This window comes from Sinohyriopsis cumingii, chromosome 10, assembly GCF_028554795.1.
Source record: "Sinohyriopsis cumingii isolate HCF-2022 chromosome 10, ASM2855479v2, whole genome shotgun sequence".
NCBI lineage: Eukaryota > Metazoa > Mollusca > Bivalvia > Unionida > Unionidae > Sinohyriopsis > Sinohyriopsis cumingii.
Genome location: NC_142970.1, coordinates 17,060,001 through 17,082,457, shown reverse-complemented (window position 1 = coordinate 17,082,457; position 22,457 = coordinate 17,060,001).

The window sequence follows — 22,457 nt, the reverse complement described above, 5'->3', positions numbered from 1 at the left end:
CTCAAGCTAGGAAACGTAGTGTCCATCAATGGCCTAATGACTTCCAACAGTGGAAATCACAATTTCATTCACAACGTTGTCAGCCCTGTCCAAAATAATGTGTGAGTTGAAAAAAATTGTTTGGTATTTGAAAAAAATGTTTGATGTTAAATTGTTAGATTATTGTTAAAAATGTTATTGTTGTTTGTTAGTGTTAAGTAATTTAGAATAAAAAAATGTGTTTTGAAAAAAATGCCTTTGTCTTTTGTTTGGCTATAAGAATTTTGATTCATGCGCTTTGACTTCTCTCTATCTCTCTCATGACACTCATTAAACGTTCCGGCTCGAAAACCGTATAGGGATGTTTTCCTTCACGTCCGCGCTTTGACTTCAAGAACCGGGATAGTTGCCAGTCAAACCATCTTCACCCGATAAAGACGCCCCTATTAACTGGGACCACCACCACTACCACCACCATCCCCACTCAAACCAGAGAATTGCAACCAACACAAAGGGCGGTGAACACCAGGGAAGCTTCTACAACTACAGAACCCTAGCAGATTGAAGCAGTCACGAAATCACCACCACCACCACCATCACCACAAATTTCTCCGAGGATAAAAAGCATATGGAATATGACTGAGACACCTTTACTTCCAACTGCGAAGACAAAAAAGAAGCAAAAACTCAAGCTAACTCCATCACCGCCACCACCACCACCGCCTGCCGAATCGCTCGAATCTCAACCAACTTATAGAGAACTGGAACCCATTACTTCAGTCACATCTCCACCGAAACCAGCAAACCCAGCAGATCCAAGGGTAGGCAAACGTACTCTGTACGAGTCAAACAGACACATTGCCTGGGGATATTCAGCAGATTACGGCATATCAAATATATGGCACAGCAAAGAAGAAGCCTCCCTCTTTCTTGACGAACTTGGCACCCTAATACTCTACAAATGGGAAAATGATGTTGGTCCCACTACCAAGCCAAGTAAATCAAAAACAAAAAGAGCTTTGACGGCCTTCAAAAAGAGAGGGGAACTACTTCTAGAGTGCCCTTTAAATCTAGCAGTCATGATCGCCACCATAGTGACAGTGCACCACGGGCTGCAAATAGAGAACATGACCTACCAGGTTCGAATGCTTGACTGGATCCTGAAAGACCTAACTGACCCAGGCCCACCACCAGCAGACCGACCCCGGAGACGATACACACCGGCATTAACATACTTCAACATGAGTGGAGTAAAACAGGCGGAAACACCTCCACCACAAAAATAGTCCTATTAAGGGCTAAACAAAATGTCTCATTTTACTTAATAGGGAAACCTAAATTGGCTTGGTTTCCCTCTTAGAATCTACCAAAAACCTACAAATTTGAACCATTGGACCACCGCTCAAAATTCACAACTATCGAAAAACCTACCAGTGACAAAACTTTAAAATGTCGCTTAGACATATTACTTTATATAAGGCACAATAGGGAGTTCGCTTATGTACACTTCTGTACTAGTTTTAGATAGAATGCTTAGGGATAGGAAATTCAACAGACTAACAGGATTAGAATTAATTACACAGGTGGCTTACACATCATTGGTATTATCATTGTCCACTAGTACAACTGGACTTAATTTGAAATGAGTACGGGCTGGCGTTTCGGGAAGTACAACATCATCCAGGGCTGGCTTGCTGAGCACCTTACCTCCTTTACCACGCTCGGATTTCGTACCAAAGTGGCATGATGTGGAACGATCTCCACTTGCCACTAGCCCAGGTGTCCTTATGTGACGTCAAAAGCTAGCCAATGGCAGCTGACGTCACATACTGCTTGGGTAGACACCTGGGGCATTTTAATAGCTAACTGAAAGTATGAGTGTGGGTTTGCACTATTCCTACTCATACCATACCATATCATTTATATTGGGCCTTACATTTAGTATCGTTTCTACGAACTAACGGCACAATTTAGTACTCTGGGAGTACTCAAAGGCCTTAGGGGTGCGGCACCATTCCTCCCCTCAGGAGTAATTAAATAGTGCACATAAACCAGTGGTACATGCACATTATGTTGCGAACGCCACTTTAATTCAACTACAACAACAACAACAACAACAACAGTCAAACCATCATCATCATTCACATCAAGACCGCTGAGGGGAGAAGACATACAGACTACAAGACTTCATACACGCTATTTTCCTGTTTCGGCAAGCTCTGGCCTTGACGGATGGTTTTTTCGTACTGACAGTGCAAATCATTTAGCCGCCAAATTCAAGCAGATTATCCAGGGATTAGAGGGAAGAAAACTACCCAAACTTGTTTTTTTCCAGCCCTCCTAGCAGTCACCGGCAGCCATTTTTCCTACACCTGAACAAAGAAACACCGCCCAGCAGCCTGCCTACCAGCCTTTTGGAAACACCACCTCAAAGTATATATTTTATACAAGGTAGGAAAATTATTAAGCTTTCGAGCAACGAAAACTCTGTGCTATTTTAAACTCATAAACCTTCAGAACTATATCTAAATCCTCTCATCTAATTTGCCGCTTATTTTCCAAACAGGTTCTAGGAATCATACTAGAAACACCTGGATTGAATCCGCACACGATATAGCTCCATTAACGCAGTGCGATTTTCAATCAAAAGAAAACAATAACGGCAAATTAATCTCTCTCTTTCTATATAACAAACCTAATCTCCTCTAGCTGTTAAGCACCAATCCAAAAAACAGGCACTAGGAGCCTGGACAGAATCCTTACATTACTACAAGCACCGGTAATATTGTGAGATTTTCTGTCACAAGGATTAAAAACAGCCCTCTCATTTTTTCTTTACTGTACTACCTATCTAATTTACCTCCAACTAATACTATGGCATCTCTAAACTTAACAAAGCAGGCAATCCACGATATGAACACCAGAAATTACAGGGAAGTTAGGCAAAAAAGGAAAATGGACAAAAAAAAAATGCTAAAAAACATACTACAGATTCTACTCCTACACACATAGGAACTTTTAAAACTACACCAAACTCCAAGCAAATTCAAGCCACGGAATTATCCTTTACTTCATCAACCCCGGACTTTGAATTGATAAGAGCACAGGCAGTAAAACTCAGCCCTAGTTCTCCCATCATATTCAATACTTACGATACCTTGCCGGGGGGGGGGGGGAGGTTTTGGAAAATACCTTGGCCATGGAAAACTACACGACAGACCTTTCTTTTAGAACACCAACCCCCAATTTCCAAACATTGGCATTATCCACTAGAAAACTGCCTGTAACTATACAAATTGAGACAAACACAGCAGGGGCAGGAAGCTATAGCGAGATAGCACAGCAGGGGATTAAGCAGACTAACAAAGGAAACTCAGCAATAACGCCTACGGGCAAAACCCAAACAAAGCCCTTAAATCCGACCAAAAGCTGTGCAAAAAAATGCCACAATAGTCATTAACGGAAAAAGACATACTCTATAGTCCAACCGATTTAGATTCAACCCCCACCCCCGTTTCTACAACAATCAAACAGAAGGGGTATTTAGGAAAAGGAAAAGGTCCCTTGAAACAAAAATTGGGACAAACTAACATGACTAATTCAAAACAATCTCCAGCAAACCAAACACCACAAATAGAAGATATTACCAAACTAGAGAAAACCACCTACCCCCAAACTAATCGCAAACAAACACCAAAAACAAAATACCACCAGTTAGAACTAACACTATTTATTAAAAGCAGAAACCCTAGATTTCTAAACATGACCACAAACAGCATTGTAGGAGCCCTTCAAAGATACCACCCAGGGCAGTTCAAAATAATCAGACCTAACACAGACTACATAATAGTGCACTGCGGCACTCAAAGGCAAATAGCCAAATATTTAGAAATTAATCAACAAGATACCAGTACAGGTAGAAAAACACCATCAGATGTCAAAAACCACACTACCCAACACAAAAATCTCGAATAAAATTAACAACTTAGCACAGGAAAAAGTGCAACCACAAAAAACACCATTCAAATCAGTTTTGAAATTAACGAAAAATTTACAAAAACTCAGTAATGAACAAATCACAACACAGATTAAGGAAGGTGGAACTGAAATTAATAGGGCTTTCAGACTAAGAAACCACCATGGATATGAAACAAATACTGCAATAACTGAGTCAAACGCACCCCTATCAACAATAATCAAATTTAATCCAACAGGTATCAGATATAAACTCGAAACATTTATCAATAAAACCAGGCTATGTAACAACTGTCAACACTGAGGTCACTATGGCTCCAAACGTAAATATCAAACTGTATGTAAACAGTGCGGGGAGAATCACCCTTGGCCATGCACAAGGAAAAACCCCCTTTGTATTAACTGCAAAGGAAAACACCTCCCCCACACGCCCATCTTCCCCCATGTCATTAGGGAAGAACAAATCATCCAATTAACGAACTCTAACAAGTCAAAACCTAATGTATTCGAAAACACAACAAAAACAAACCCGAAACTTATTAACTCAAAAAATGTTACCAGGTCAATCAATCCACACCCACCCTCCCCACCAAGGTCTATTATCATCAACACCGATCAAATAAAGGATCCGACAATCATAATAAATAACAAACTAGCTTCACTAGAAAATAGGATCAAGAAAATGGAAGCCACATTACAGCTTCTTTTTGAAAAAACAGGACATGAACCTACACAACATCATAGGGCAATAAACGAACAACACCAACATGAATAATACAACAAATAGGAACATAACAATATGGCAATGAAATGCTAGGGGCCTGTCATGCAATATAGATGAGTTAAGACTTAAACTTCAAAACTCAGCTATAAAACCTGACATCATCTGCATTCAAGAAACAAAAATTACCAACAAAATAAGGGCCCTACCAAAAATCCAGGGCTATGCCCCAGGGTACTTTCAGAATAGAATCAAAGGTCAAGGAGGGGGGCTAGCCACCTTTATTATAAATAATATGCCCAATATAACAATAGTACCCATAACATCCATAGCAGAAAATGGTCAGTCAGTGGAAATTCAATCTTTAATAGTAAATACAGGAATAGAAGATATACAAATTTTCAACCTATACGATCCAGGAGGAAGTACTAAAAATTTAATAATAGATACCTACCGACAAATTAATGACATCAAACAGGTGGACCGAGTGGTCATATGCGGAGATTTTAATGCGCATAATGAGCTATGGGAAAGTGATAGAACGGATAAAAGAGGCAGGTTGGTTGAAACTTGGATAGCAGAATCCAACCTGACCATATTAAACAATGGTACCAGAACCCGATTAAACCCTGAAAATGGTACCCTCACCGCCATGGATCTCACCATATGCTCAACAACAATAGCACAGGTGGCGGAATGGAGAGTGGATCAAACTGATACCATCGGCAGTGACCACTTTCCATTGATAACCACCCTGCAGATGACTACTCAGTTCAACTCGCAACAAACGCAACCTAAGTGGAGATACGAAAAAGCAGATTGGGAAACTTATAAACTCTTACTTAGCACAATAGAACATAAGGACAAAGAAAATAATAACATAAACATATTCTATGACAACCTAATTAACACAATCAATTTAGCTGCAGAAACTAGCATACCTCAAACTAGTGGCCACCCAAACAAACAACCAGTCCCGTGGTGGAGCGAACTATGTAAACAAACACACATAGATAAGAAACAAGCACTTAGGAATTTTAGACGAACAGGAAATACAACGGATTACATTAACTACAAAATAAAAGTACAAGAATTCAGGAAAGTCATTAAGCAAGCCAAAGAAACTACTTGGCAAAAATACTGCAAAAGTATTAATATCAAAACCAGCACCAAACAGGTCTGGGACAAAATTAGAGCAATTAAAGGGAAAACATCAAACAGCATCCCTAAAATACCAGGAGCAAATACAAATAAAGATAAAGCCGAAACACTAGCCAAACACTTTGCAGAAATGAGTAGTAATGAAAACCACACCCACTCATTCCAACAACATAGAAACAAGGTAGAAATAACCCATAGTAAACTATTTACTGACATTGGCAATAAAAACTTCTATTTAAACAAAGATATTACAACTGCTGAATGGGATAAAGCACTTAGCACCAAGAAAGAAACTTCCCCTGGAGAGGACAAAATAGGTTATAATATGTATAAAAATATTCCAAATAACATAAAAAAATCAATAATTGATTTCTTAAATAAAATCTGGAAAACAGGAATACTACCTGATAAATGGAAAGCTGCCATAGTTATTCCCATCCTAAAACAAAATAAGGACCCCCACCACCTCAGCTCATACAGACCTATCTCATTAACAAACAATATATGCAAGATCATGGAAACAGTAATAACTAATCGCCTGAAATGCCACCTAGAGCAAAATAATTTAATATCCGAAAACCAATGCGGATTTAGAAATAAACGATCCACTACGGATCAACTCATAAGACTGGAAACAGCGATCAAATTAGCCTTTAACTCAAAAAGGAAAGCAGATAGGAATCTAATAGCGGTATTCCTAGACTTAGAAAAAGCATTTGACCTAGTATGGACCAAAGGCTTACTAGCCAAATTAAAAATCACTATGGAATTACTGGTCAAATGTTCAATTTCATCGAAAACTTTTTAACAGACCGCAAAATAATAACTAGAGTTGGAGACACTCACTCCGAAATACACTCCCTTGAAAACGGAACTCCACAAGGCAGTGTACTCAGTCCCACTCTTTTCAACTTTATGATCAACGACCTAGATAAGAATCTGGCAACTACACAAATTGAAATTTTGCAATTCGCGGACGACAGCGGAATATGGAAAGCTGGCAACCCCAGTAGTCAAAAAACCATACAAACTATACAAGATAGCCTAAATAACATAGGAAAATGGGCTGACAAATGGGGGTTCAAACTGTCACAGGATAAAACAGAAGTTATCATATTTTCACCCACACGTAAACTAAATAAACCACAACCGACTTTTACAATAAACAACCAAGTAATTAAATATGTTAAACTTAAGAAGTTTCTGGGTATGTACTTCGACGAACACCTAAATTGGGGAAAACATACAGGAAGTAGTACAAAAATGCGATAAGGACATCAATCTAATAAGAAGCCTTAAAGGATCTAACTGGGGATAAAATCAGGAAACACTGTTAGCAATATATCGGGCACTAATAAGATAAAAACTTGATTATGGGTGCCAAGTATACAACCTAGCACCAACAAAATAACTAAAAAGATTAGAGCAAGTACAACGAAATGCCCTAATTACCATAACTGGAGCATTACCATCAACTTCACTAGCAGAACTCCAAGTACTAACAGGTGAGCTACCGCTCTATCTCAGAAGACAGGAATTAATACTGAGATACGCAGCCCGATTACGAACACAATCAAACACTCACCCCACATTGCTAGCAATAGAGAAATGCAACATCTCCTTTAGTAACACCCAAAAGCATCACTTACCAACAGGAAAAATAGTGTACGAATTAGCAAAACCATTTCCCATAGACATAAACCAAACAGAAAATTACAATAACTTCGATCCTGAACCTTGGTATAACGAAGATCCAAACATCAATACCTCTATCACCGAACATGGTAATAAATTAAATCAAGAGCTGCAGCTGCACACTATAACATCAGAAATTTTAGCAACTAAATATTCAAACCATCTACAAATATACACAGATGGTTCAAAAACCACTAAACCCGCAAAAACAGCAGCTGCATACGTAATCCCCAAACTTAAAATACAAGTTGGTCACCGACTACCGGACCACTGTTCAATCTACACAGCAGAATTCTGGGCAATACTACAAGCACTAGAATGGGTGGAGAAAAACAAACCACCCCTAACAGTAATAATAAGCGACTCACTAAGCGTCCTTACAACTATTCTAAATAACAACACCAACAGTAGAGAAAACTTCCTAAATCAAACCAATCTAATTCTAAAACAACTGAAGAAAAAAAAAACAACAAGTAGAATTCCTATGGGTCCCATCCCACATAAACATAATAGGAAACAACCTAGCAGACGAATTAGCCAAACTTAAGCTAAGCGAACTAAACCACGTACCACTGGCATACAGTATTAGTGAAATATATAGCCAAATAACAATCATGATAAATCAGAAATGGCAGGAATTTTGGGACAATAGCAAGACAGGTAAACAACTACATAACATACTTAAAGAAACCATCAGAAATAGAAAACCACCATTACTTAAAGGGAAAGAACAAAAAGTAATAAATAGAATTTACACAGGAAAAACCAAGTTGGCTAACAGCTACGGAAAACACATAGGACCAAAACCTCAAGCAGCAGAGAGGGCGAACAGACCATAGAATTCCGACAAACAAATAAAACAAACAAAAAAAAAAATAAAATCTCGTAGAAAGGTCCAGATTTTCACAAATAAACGTTTCCTTGAGATGATTTTATTTTTTGTTGAAACCAACCCCATCAATAAAACCCTAGTTCGAAAAGGTAGTTGAAAAATAAAGTACTCTGCGTATTTATTTTTTTTTTTTGTTTAATTACTGGACGACCAACGTTGGTAGGCGCCCTCTCTGTTGCTATTAATTAAAAATTTTTATCAAGACCCACACGATATCTTGTTCTTGGATCATGTAAATTTATTGTTATAAATCCATGCGGAGTAGCTTGCGCTCGTGAAAAGAAATTTCTGAATTTAATTATATCCATGTCACTGCTGCACCAAGTTTGATGAATATTTCGCAGCTTGTGTATGTCTACGCCATTAAACACAACTAAAATATTACAATTGTCCCTGATTACTTTCGGTATTTGTGTATATCGTTGAGTAACATAGATCACATCTGTATTTTTATGTCTACCTCGGGGAAATATTCTGGCTGGATTTGATTGTTTATCCAGCATCACATCGTCGTATACAACTAAATTATTAATAAATCCGTCTAAAACATCTACGGACGGTGCTTCATCAATATCGGTTATAAACTCTATAACATCATTACCTTCATCCAGTAATCGCGCGTTTTCATTGAAATCTTTAAGTACATCATAACATCGTTGATCATCAGCGGATGGTGCTACTAAATATAATTTATCCCATTTTAACCATCTCATTATCAAATTAAGTAATAACTGCGTCTTACCCGATCCAGATGGTCCTATGATAATCATTCTGATGGAATTCGGTAGCGCAGGATGATGCTTAACTGGTTCTCGTTTACTTGTCGCTGAGAAATCAATTATATCCATATATATTATATCATGAATTTATATTGTTTACGCTGTAGAGTTAAAACTCCAACTACTGATTTAGCTACAGTTACAACAAAAAATAAAAAATAGCGTATGGTGGAAAATGTTCTGTGTGCGGTAGGAAGAAATTTTCGTTTTTACCTAATAGGCGCGGTGGTGATATTACTAATTTGATGTCAAAGTTTCCAGGTACTCCATGGGCTAAATACAGCGGAGAAAAACATCTACCAGGATATAATTATTGCGGTTCTGGTACCAGACTTGATATCAGGCTCGATAATCAAGATCAAACAAAACCAGGCGAGGAACCAATCAACGCTATTGATCGAGCTTGTCACGCTCATGATGTAGCTTATAAAAGTAAAAATCTACAAGATAGACATATTGCGGATGTGAAATTAATTCACGCGCTAGATTCTATAAAAAATAAAAATATCAAAGAAAAATTAGCTAATTGGTTAGTAAGATCCGCGATGAAAAGTAAATTAGCGTTTGGGGCTGGTAATTAATAATGGAATCGATTTATTATTCACCAAGAGGATACTGGAGGGGTAAAGCAGCAATTGGTAAACTTGCTGATGCAGCAGCGGTTAAACATTCCACTGCTAAAACGTGGTTATCCAAACAAGCAATATGGCAAATTTATCTACCACCACCGAAACACATTCAGTACGCGTATTTCGATATCAGTGTTCCTAATGAAGTTCATCAAGCTGATATTCTGTTTTTACCGCATGATACTGTGCGTGGAAAAACATACAAATACGCGTTAACCGTAGTTGATGTTGCAAGTAGATATAAAGAAGCAGAACCGTTATCGACGAAAACGTCATCTGAAGTAGCCGATGCGTTTGAAAGAATTTATCAACGAGGTGGTGGACCACAAGGTGGTCTGCGATGGCCACAATTATTACAGGTTGATCCTGGTAAGGAATTTCTTGGTCCAGTATCATCGTTGATGAAACAACATAATACCAAAATACGACGAGGTCATACTGCAATTCACCATGACCAGGCAATTGTAGAGCTATTTAATCGAACACTCGCTGAGCGGTTATTTGGATATCAATACGCGAGGGAATTTATTCAGGATAAAAGATCTCGCGAATGGGTTGCAAGATTACCAAGCGTGATAGCTGCATTAAATAATGAGATTACACGAAGAACCAACATGAAACCCATTAATGCAATTACAAAAAAGATATACCAACACAACGAAAAGATGTTGAAAAACAAAAAATATTGGGTGATGTTACAGTCAGATATTTATATGAACCGGGTGAACTTGAAGGTGGTAAAGCTAGAGCGACTGATCCTATTTGGAGTGTTACCACACACAAAATATCCACCGTGACAAGATCCTCAGGTAGACCTGCAATCTACAGACTAGATTCGGCTGCTCCTCAACCTGGATTTACACGTGAACAGCTACAAATAATCCCCACGGATACACAACTACCACCGCGATCACTTAACTAGCACCCCGACGTCGATTACATTCGAGACAGGTCAACATGGTATTTTCTCGTGTATGACCGCGACTATTATCTTTTCTATCTACGGTAAATTGTCTTGAATCATTATTCGAATACCGCCATAACATATTAACATTATACAATTGCAACTTGTGCAATGATTATTCTGCTGCTGTTTTAACTCAATAATAAATTCAACATCAAGATCAAAGTCACGTTTATTTTTTTTTATCAGATTGTTTATATCCGATTAATTTTTTTCTTGTTATATCATCATCGATGGCGTTAAATTTATCAACGATTTCATTAATTATAATTCTACGTAATTGAGATATATTTCTCACCCTTGATACCGCTAAATAGACTAAATTTGACCACTCGATACGATCGTCTACAATCCAGACTCGTGTATTAGAAATAGTTAATCCCTGAGACGAGTGGATCGTCATAGCGTATCCCAACACCCATGGAGATTTGTCAGCGCGTTATGCATCTTCGACCACACTGATATCAACGGCGACAATATCATTTAATATGAGATTTTGTTTCTCAGTCTGTCCTGGAATATCAACATTAATATTATGTTTTCGTGTATCTGATGGTCTATAACACAACGGTACGGGTAATTCTGAATATTTTTCTTTATGTAGTTGAAATAACTGCTGCTGTAAATCGTCTCTGATTATTTTTCTGCTTGCTACTATCAAATCGTTGGGTCTCCATAAAATCAAAAAATCACCCACTGAGGTCTCTGAGATTACTCCACGTATTATTTCACACTGAATTTTGTTTGATTGTAATCTGATTAATTTTGTAAACTCCTTTAAATTTGCATCGAGAGCTCTATGATCATCATCTATTTCTTCGTAATAATCAACGAAATTTTTTAACCAATCATGTGGAGATGGTCCAACAAAAGGCGGCGGTTGACCATGATCGCCACACATTATTATAGCGGTATTTTGCGTCAACAACCAATCAAGAAACGTTTTTAATGTATCCAATGACACTGTGCATATCTCATCCCAAATAATTATTTTAGGTATATATTTTTCTCCCATTCGTTCAGGAGTCCATGTATCCCCGCGCCACCGAAAGAAACTATGATACGTGCACGATTGTACTTGCCGTTGTTTCATCTCGCGTGCAAGTCTATGTGTGGGTGTCAGCACGATCATATCTGAATTTCTAAAAACATTAATTGCTGGAGTCGTTTTGCCGCATCCACCAGGTCCATTGAGATATACTGTCTTATATCTAGTTATTGGATCACTCACCGGCGGCGCTTTCGATATTTCTGATATTTTATTACCCTCACGATAAAAATTTCTCATTGGAACATCTGCTGATTCTGTGTAATTGTGTAATATTTCTTTTTTTATCCTCCACGAACCCCATCGTTCATCATTACTTGTAAATTTCATAACAGATTCTAAATATTTACTCGAAATATAAAACGAATCTGTTGCGACTCTGACTGCAGTCTTGGGAAATCTATTAATCATCGATAATAAATTTATAGAAACATAAGCCAACATGGAAGATCTTAGATGAGTATACTGTGGGGAGACGTCATTTGTGTAGCTAACGATCGTGCCCAATTTTGTTTCGTCGGATAAATAAACACTTTCTCGGTTTACAAATATATTTCTCGCTGTTGTATCAGCGATTATAAAATCGTACTCGGCATCATCTAGAACTAATCGTGCGTGATGTCTTGTATGATCATATGCACCACCTTGAGTAAATTTACCTATAATTTTGCTACCGAGATCTTTTGCGGTTTTGAGTTTAATCTCGAGAATTTTAGGAGCTTCTTTGATAATATCATCTTCGGAAACATCAGGACATTTTTCCTTAAACTCGCTAATAACTTCATCGGCGCTGATAGAATCTGGCATGGGCAACCAAACTTCGGTCTGTGCATGATATGATATAATTGCCTCACTGACCACCAACGATGTCAGTATTGCACAATCTAGCATATATCGTAATAAAACTATAGGTGCCCAACGTTTTTCACAAAAATGTCTGCCAAACCAAACATAACAAATCTTGTGAAGATTTTCGTTAAACTCGAATGATTCAATACAAGCAAATCAAGTCAGATCAAAATCAGGTAATGGTCCATTAATTGCCACTCGCGTCATCTCGTTTGTAGGGTGACCGAATCTTTTAAGGTATACAGAACAATCTCCGTATCCTAGGAAACTTCATGGATAACATGCAACCATATCAACCGAAATAACATCATCGTAATTATATTTGGTATTCCACAATCCGCCATGTCCGTATTCGACACAACTTCCGCGTACGTCCTCGAGTAAATCAAATCGTGTTGGTTTCCATGAATTTCGTTCTCTAGCGAAATGAGCCGCAACAGATGGAACGGTAAAACAATTAGTTAGTAATTTGTCAGTATTTTCCGCGTGCTTGCACTCTAAAAACTTTTCCGCGAGATTTTTCATCTCGTCATGGAGGAATTCTGTTCGATATGTTTCACCATTTGGTCTAACAAACTGATCAAATTCAACTTCCTCATTACTTTTAAATAACCATACCGATACAGGATCGTTTTTACTTATTTCGTTGATAAAATCAAACATGTCTGCCCCCATATCTGAGGGGTAAAACCTAACAGTTCGATCACGTGGAAATATTGTTACTGCGCTGGTCCATGCGTGCGCTTTATGATCAATAATATTTATTGAAGCTCCTTTCGATTTATATTTCGATTCGTACAGTACTTCTCCCGTTATTGTTGATACTGCTATTGGAAATTTTAATATTTTTCCTAACTCAGCAACATCTTTTATTGTAGCACCGGTATCCTTAACTGAATCAGCCCATGAGTTTATTTTTTTACGTCTTAAATCAGTTAATCCGTTTCCACGCATCGCGTTTGTAAAGTGTTCTATTACTCGTTCGGCTACACAATTTAACCTTGAAAATTTCATGGGTGCCAGTTTATCAACGTTGGTTTTTTTATTTATCTCATAGATTCCATAAATAACTGCTGTTACAGGATACGCTCGCTCATAATACGGTTTGTCAATACCCGTCAGTAGACCCGGTCTGGAATTTTTACTTAATATGACAGTTTTATTATTACCAAGGACAGGATCATATTTGTCACGGATAATCCAACTACCTGTTTCTGTTAATACAATAAATTTTACTTTGAAGAAATATTTTTGATTGCCCTCGTATTCAGTGATGTAGTTAATGATAGTTGCCGCTCGCTTGTCATTCATTGTGGCGTCCTTGACAGTATTGCGAATAATCTTGAACGTTGACCATGTATGAGATGCACCATCTGTGTAAAATTCTTTCTTGGCGTCGTGAATTTTCTAGATCAGACTTTTATTTTTCGGATCAACCAAATCTCGTACTGGTAAGTCTGGAGATGATCTGTCGAGGTTGAATTTATATTTAACAGGCCTAGCTTGGGATAATTTCTCAAACTCGTTCATATAATTAAAACAAATATTTAAATAAAAAATATTATATATACAATGTCTCAATGCAGATGGTTGATGATCGGTTCAGTAAATCGATGCAACAAATCCTGTAGAGGTGAATTTTGTTAATGCACTTACAGGGCATGCGGCGGGGGAGTCAAGGACAAATACCATGTCTGCGGTGTGGTATTGGAGTGCGAGGCAAAACAGAATTATGTGGAAAGTGCGGTGGAAAACGGTTCAGAGAGCTTAAAAGATATTATGACAAAAAAAAAATAATAATGGTGAAAACGCTATAAAATCCGTGGAGGATTATATATCAAGATTTCAGACAAACACTGATTTAAACAAATAATATTATTATAATGGAGCAAAATATATTTGTCCCACATCCTGTCATTAAGAATTATGAATCAGATCGTAATGGCATGATTAGAAATTGCATGTTGAAGAGACCGGTTGGTACTGTTTCTAATACTGGCTATCTTAGATTCACTGTTGGGAAGAAAAGGTATCTCTGTCATCGATTTACGTACGAGTGTTTCTTCGGAGTGATCAAAGACGATCTTGTTATTGATCATGTTGACGGAGATCCTCAAAATAATAGTTTATCCAACCTTCGTATTGTCACGCAAAGCGTGAACTCTGCATGTGGTAATACTGGAAGATGTAAAACAGTTTCTAGAAGGGCGGTAAATTCCACAAACACAGAAAATGGCAAAGTAATTATATTTCGTTCGGTATGTTCTGCTGCGAAATACTTTGATATTCACCCGTATTCAGTACAAAAAGTAGCAGAAATATATATAAAACCGCTTTCTCAAAGAAATATAAGCAGAAAATCACCTTTCAGTATCAATAATTATCATTTCTACTTCGAATTAGATTTTTTTGGGGGGTCAGAAATTATCATTATTATACTACTTATTTTTTGACTCATGAAAGGGAGGTAATTTTATGATCCTCGGTATATGGTCATAATCATATACAACATCCAAGGTCTGTGATGCCTGGTGGAGCATACCCGTTTATGATTTCTAACTTACAAAAATATACAGTTCGTGTATTTTTCTGTTCTTTTCGTGAAACATTTAGCACAGCGCAACACATAGACAGCACATAGAATACACGTATATTTTATCTAACCTACAGAAAACCGAGCGCAGTATGACATGTATATTCCAGCTTACTGAGTGCAGAATCCAGCCTCTAGTCTGTATCGATCGTGGCGGGTTAATTTTAGATCCAATGTACAGCACATGGATCCTGCATATAATGACTCGATTACAGAAATACGTGCATAATAGTGTTTGGAATTAAAAATTAGTTGCATTTTTCTTGTTCAGTGCAGAAATATAATGCGAGATTGTGTACGTATGTGTGATTATTTATTTATCGAGTAATACTCCCTTTGACTACGAATGGAAAATTTCGTAATATATATTTCTTCATTGAACAGTTATTGAGTGGATGGAAAAATCTAGCAATTAGATAATCTGGACCGGATGTTCTATCATAGATGGCGTGGTATAGTAAATAGGAAATTCCTTAATCCAGCTTTATGAATCTAACTTGTTTGGTGAGAATATATTGTATAAACGTATTTCTTGAATTCAGAATTGTCTTTTGAGCAAATATATTTGAAATTAGTTCCTTAGTTATATATTAACTTCCGAAACATATGTTTCTAACAAGATTCGATGGCTCAATCAGTATCGTATTAGACTGTGACGCTCGCGGTCCAGGATCGAATCCCCATGGCTGACAACTTGTCGGTGGTGTACGCATAATTGCGATTTTTATAATTAATTGGGGCTCCGCCAGCCCCCCCTCCGCTCTCAGAACACCATCCTACCATGTCAAACGTGGTAGATACATGTTTTTGCATTTCCTACGGGTTGATTATTTGGTGGGTGGGTATTCTGTTGAGCGGAGAAAATGGCCTCATTTCATTTCATTCATTACATCTCATTTCATTCATTCATTACATCTCATTAGATATATTTCATTCATGACATCTCATTGCATACTTAATGAACCTGCTAAAAGACTCGAATAGAGGTTCATTCATAATATATATTTGTGCCGTCCTTATTTCATTCATTGCATACTTAAACCTACTAAAAGACTCGAATAGGGGTTCCATTTCATAATATATGTTTGTGTCGTCATTCATTGCATAATCTGAGCTCGCTAAAGACTCGATAGGGGCTCTTCATGAAATGTTCTGTGTGCCTGGTGAACTTGGTAGAATGCGATGGCAATCTGCGAGTTCATGGCTGTACTGTTCTTGAAACATCCCGACGAACTCGCTAAAGACTCGATAGGGGTTCTGTAGGGATATTTTTTTTTTATTTCAAAGATTTATATATTATATAATGAACCATGAAAATATCAAAGACATTATTTCTGCTATCAAAAAACTAGAAGAAAACGGAATTAATATATCTGATGAACTAAATCCTAAAAAAATAATACCTGATTTTGAAACGTTAGAAGGGCTTAAGAATGAAAATAAGTACGTTCTATCATCTGAATACAAGTTCATAAAGCGGATTCAGACAGCTATGTTTCAGTCACTGGCTATGGTGAGCGATGATCAAGTAAATGAATTTGTTCCTCTTTCTGTCGCAGTAGAAAGAATTAGATCGTTGTTATCTCACGAGTAAGAAACGAATAAAACAATCAGTACCCGCATAAGATACTTAAGACAAATGATGTCAGCAGGTAAAGACCAAAGCAACCCTGTCTGAATTATTATTTATTTATTCTGAAATATTTTATTTATTCTGAATTATTATTTATTTATTCTGAAATATTTTATTTATTCTGAATTATTATTTATTTATTCTGAAATATTTTATTTATTCTGAATTATTATTTATTTATTCTAAAATATTTTATTTATTCTGAATTATTATTTATTTATTCTGAAATATTTTATTTATTCTGAAATATTTTATTTATTCTGAATTATTATTTTTTTTATTCTGAAATATTTTATTTATTCTGAATTATTATGTTGATTCTGAAATTGATGGGCTGGTTGATTCTCAGAATTATGTGAAATGATCAAATTCATAATTTTGATGGGTTAGTTGGTAGTCAGAATTATGTGAAATGATCAATTTCGTAATTTTGATGGGTTAGTTGGTAGTCAGAATTATGTGAAATGATCAATTTCGTAATTTTGATGGGCTAGTTGGTACTCAGAATTATTAATTTTATTTTTTCTGAATTATTTTATTATTCTGAATTATTATTTATTTATTCTGAAATTGATGGGTTAGTTGATACTCAGAATTATTCTGAATTATTATTTATTCTGAGATTATATTTATTCTGAATTATTATTTATTTATTCTGAATTTGATGGGTTAGTTGGTACTCAGAATTATGTGAAATGATCAAATTCATAATTTTGATGGGTTAGTTGGTACTCAGATTTATTCTGAATTATTATATTGTTTCTGAATTATTATATTTTTTCTGAATTATTATTATTTATTCTGAATTATTTTATTTATTCTGAATTATTATTATTTTTTCTGAATTATTATTTATTCTGAAATTGATAGGTTAGTTGGTACTCAGAATCATACAAACCGATCAAATTTATAACTCTGATGGGTTAGTTGGTACTCAGATTTATTATTTTATTTTATTTTCTGAATTATCCATTAGATCGTCGGGTAAAGTTGCCTGATTCTGTAATGGATTTTAATTGAATAAAATACCAAAACCAACAAAAATGAGAAAAAAATAAGTAAAATTAGCTCAAATATCAGTAAAATTAGCTTAAATATCAGCAAAATTAGCTCAAAAATATGTAATTTTTTTACTGAATTACTGGTTTTTACTGGTTTTGATCTTTTATTCAATTAAAATCAATTAGAGGATCAAGCAACTTTACCCGACGATCTAATGGACAAAATCACCCAAGATGGGTAAAATACCCCTCAAAAACACGAAGTTTGTTGATTTTTCACTGAAATTCAGAAAAAATAAAATATTTCTGATAAAATAAAATAAAATAAAATCAAAATAAAATAAAATATTTCTGATAAAATAAAATAAAATAAAATAAAATATTTCTGATAAAATAAAATAAAATAAAATATTTCGTAATCCGCTCCTTATTTTATTCATTCTGGAATATTATTTGTTTAAGTTGATCGACTTTAATGCAGGAATGTGCATAATTTAGAATCTGATCTGTGCTACAAATGATCTTGATAATATGTTTTTGACGGAGCTCATCTAACTGTTCTTGTGTTAATAAGAAATCCTCACTTCCGTATTCATCAATAACTAAATTAACGTTAAATTGCTCCATGTTTTGTGAAAACGCTGTTCTGATGGCGTTTTCAAGTACTTCTTTGTCGTGTATGAAAACCCTCACATGCTGGTACATTATATAATATTTACTTGATTAGTTAAGATTTCACATACAGATTTATCACAAGCTCTTCTCCACGTATGTTAATTAAGCGATTAAGGTGATCTGTGAGCTTAAAATTTATTCGTGTTAACATATTATTGTGACACCGCAGATAAGCAGGATTAGCTGGTTCTTGCACGATTAAACTTCCGGGGGAAACTTATGGTGTAAATGTATATAAAATATATCCTTGTTGAGCCTGATTTGATCTTCCGAGATCTATTTGATAGCTGCCATCGACTACGTCACAAACCAGATTGACCACGATCGTGCTGGTTATATTAACGATTCCTGGAGAAACGTGTCTGCCGCCGCCATGTGGATCATTATTATGTCTGAGAACAGTTGGAGGTGGTGCTAGTTTTTTCCACGCATCAAGTATTTTAGGAAAGTTCTCATCAATGACATCATTGACAGATTTTTGTAGTTCATTCGCATTATATCCGGAGAATTTAAAATTTGGTAGATCAGCTTCTTTTATTTTATACTTATCTAAAAAAAGCTTTTTGCCATAGTAGTCTGCTTCAGCATTAATTACTGCATTAATTAATCGCTGGTTGAGATATTCCATGTCGGAAACAAGTTGATTTAATATTTCTATACGCGTAATGATTTCTTTGCGTGAGCTTGTTATATCAAAAAGATGTTCTTGAAAGTATTGTTGTAGTTGCTATAGTTGTTGTTTATGATGTTTATTAATTTCTGTAAATATTTTAGTAAGTTCAATTGTGCTAATACCAATTAAGGTAACTATTCTGGATTTTGTTTTTTCAGAGTAAAATGTCCAAGAAAATATATCTCCATCAGGTAAATAAAAAACCGCATCATCACCAGCCTTTGAATTTTTTTTTTTTTGCATCGATTAACGTTTTTTTTTATACACTATATCAATTTCGTGATATGATTGTCCATCTGTGACATAATCGGATTTTTTCGGTTCTGGTGGTATCGGTGTTATCGGTGGTGATATTTCAGGCCAACCTAGTACGGATCTTATCGTGGATTGATAAATATCAACGACGTAATCGTGAGAATGTATCTCAACCGTCGAAGATAGCGTCGGTTCATGAACGTTAATTCATATTTTTGCTTCTTTTCCGGTTATTGATTTTATTCTACGTTGAAATTCCTCATTGATATCTTCAATCTCATAACTACCAGTGGGTATTCCAACATCTATCCAGTCAGGAGTACCATCTAGTTTGTTCTTGTTAGCAAATACGAGCGAATTATTTGCTGGTGTACCATGAAATGATTTTGATCTGATATTTGGCCAGCTGTAATATACCCGTAATTGAGCTAACGCTATTTCTTTTACTGGAATTGCAGTAGGAAAATTAATACTAAATTCAGGATTAGATGAACTTACCGAGATCATCGTTATCTTTGGCGGAGTTGTGTTAGTCACGATCTGCTGGAGTAATTCTGTCATTATTAATACTTGTATCTTTAGTACCGATACCTTCGTCGTATATTTTAGTCATCATTGAAAACTCGAAATCAGATATAATTCCATCACTGAGACTCGCTGATAACAACGAGGATAATTTCGAGTATGCTACCGTCGCTGTGTGTAATTTTATTATGCAATCGGATAATTTTTCGTTCGTGCAAGTACATATTTTTTTTTTGCGATGATATTAAACACACCTGCAATCGTTGTTGCCGCTGAAATACAAATAGTTACAGCTACTGGTGCCAGCATTGTCACCGCTGATAATATGACACCCGTTCCAGCAACAACAGCGGATACTGAATAAACAATCACGTCGACGATAACTAATCGTCGTCGATATTGTTTTACTTTTACTGTATATTGTTCGACTTGATCTTTTAGCGCCGCCTACCATTCACGCTTGATTGTACCTGTATTGTGCACCATCCATATATTTTTATGCAGTAACCAATTAAGGTGTTTCAGCTACAAATTCCAAACACCACCAGTAAGATGTTGCGATTAATTTCTTATCATCTGCTTCCAGAATAAATATTTCTTCGGTTCCGCTATTTAATATAACAGATACAACCCCAGAAAACCTGTCGGTGGAATGACGCCATCGAAACGTTGTAAATATCTCAAATCGCGCAGCACTGAACACGGACAACCTGTACACGCCAGTGACTGTTGCGGTATATTTGATAGTATTATTTTGCTGCGACCACGTTGAAAATCCCGATGATACCGTGTATACGATGTCTGTGATATGTCCGGGAGTTATTCCGGTTGGAATTTTAATCAGACCGGTTTTGTTAACGATCTCAGGAATTCCCGCTACGATGTCATGCTGTGTTCGTTTGATCGTGTCAATGTTGGTCTTGATATCTTGCTGTGTCTGTTTGATCGTGTCAATGTTGGTTTTGATATCAACGAGTTTTATGTCAACGGAGTGCGGAGAACCCAAAAAATCTTCTGCGGTTTTTTGATGGTTTCTGCGAAATCTTGCAAAAGCGCCCACGTGAACATCATACTCAGTCCGTAACGTGGATAATTTATTATCTACGGTACCACAGCTAACGTCAACATACTTTTTCGTTGCAGCATCTTTACCGGATGTTGGATCTCTTAAAACTACTATTTTGTTTCCGTTCATGCTGAGTTCACCCGTCATTGTGTCGCCGGTGTTTTTCACGCGATTAGCAACGCTTCTTGCAATTTCATCTCTGATAGTTTTAAACGATATACTTGAATCCCTGATTCTGCTGCTGTCAGTAAACACAGGAATATTATCTGTAACTGCACCGAGTACTCGTCGAACTATATCATTCCATCTGATATTGCTCGTTTTTAGTTTACCATATCGATCTTGAAAAATAACAACCTCATCTGGGTCAACTCCAGCCAGGTTCATGATGTCAGCAAGTTCATCTTTAGTCGCATACTTCGACAGATCAAATTCGCCGGATGTTCTCTTAACACGTGAGAATCTTCTTCCGTGAATATCAACCATTATAATAAGACCTGTTGTTTAAAACGCTTTACACGCAACGAATCGGTTGCTTGTATAATCATGCACAACTTGATGTGGTGGTTTGGATGATTTTGATATAGCGTCGAGTACATTAATTACTTCACGGCCACATATTGGCGGATCTGCCATTGTTTGTGTGGGTAGCGTTGAATACCAAACTTTACAACCAGAGGTTCTTGCGTGGAGTGGTGCGACATACTTGATAAATTCAACGGGTGGAGCTAACCCGTACGAATCAAAATAAACGATTCCACGTGGATCAACCGCGTATGATACCCAATGAGTACCGGGTCCTGAATTCGAGTCTAGATTAATAATACCTGTTTCGAGTTTATTCGGTTGTTTCGGTAATTGATCTCGCATAAAAACACCTCTAAAGGCGGATATTTTTAATTTTTTAGCGGCATCAAGTAAATCAAAATTTGATGTTGGAGTATCTAACGTGGAAGCCTCAGACCTCTTCCCCAACGAGATCCGGGTAATCTTAGACCGCGTCCCTTTTTTTTGTATCCATTTCCAGTTGCTTTCTTTAGAGCCATTCCAGCAGCTGTTCCAACAGCACCTAACGCGGCTGCTTTTGCTACGGCTGGAGCAGCAGCAGCTATTAACGCTGGAATAGCCGCAAGAAGTGGAAATATACCACCGGTTTTAACCATGTCTTTGATGGCGCTCGGGGAAAGATGAAATTGAACTCCGGTTTTTGATTCTAGGGCTTTATTGAAATGTTTCATCTGATTATTTGTCAACGATAATTTGTTTGGACCACCACTAATCTGATCTCGTTTTAGTGATATTTTAGTTCCGCATTTGTTGGCGGTTTTTGATTGAAGCTTTTTT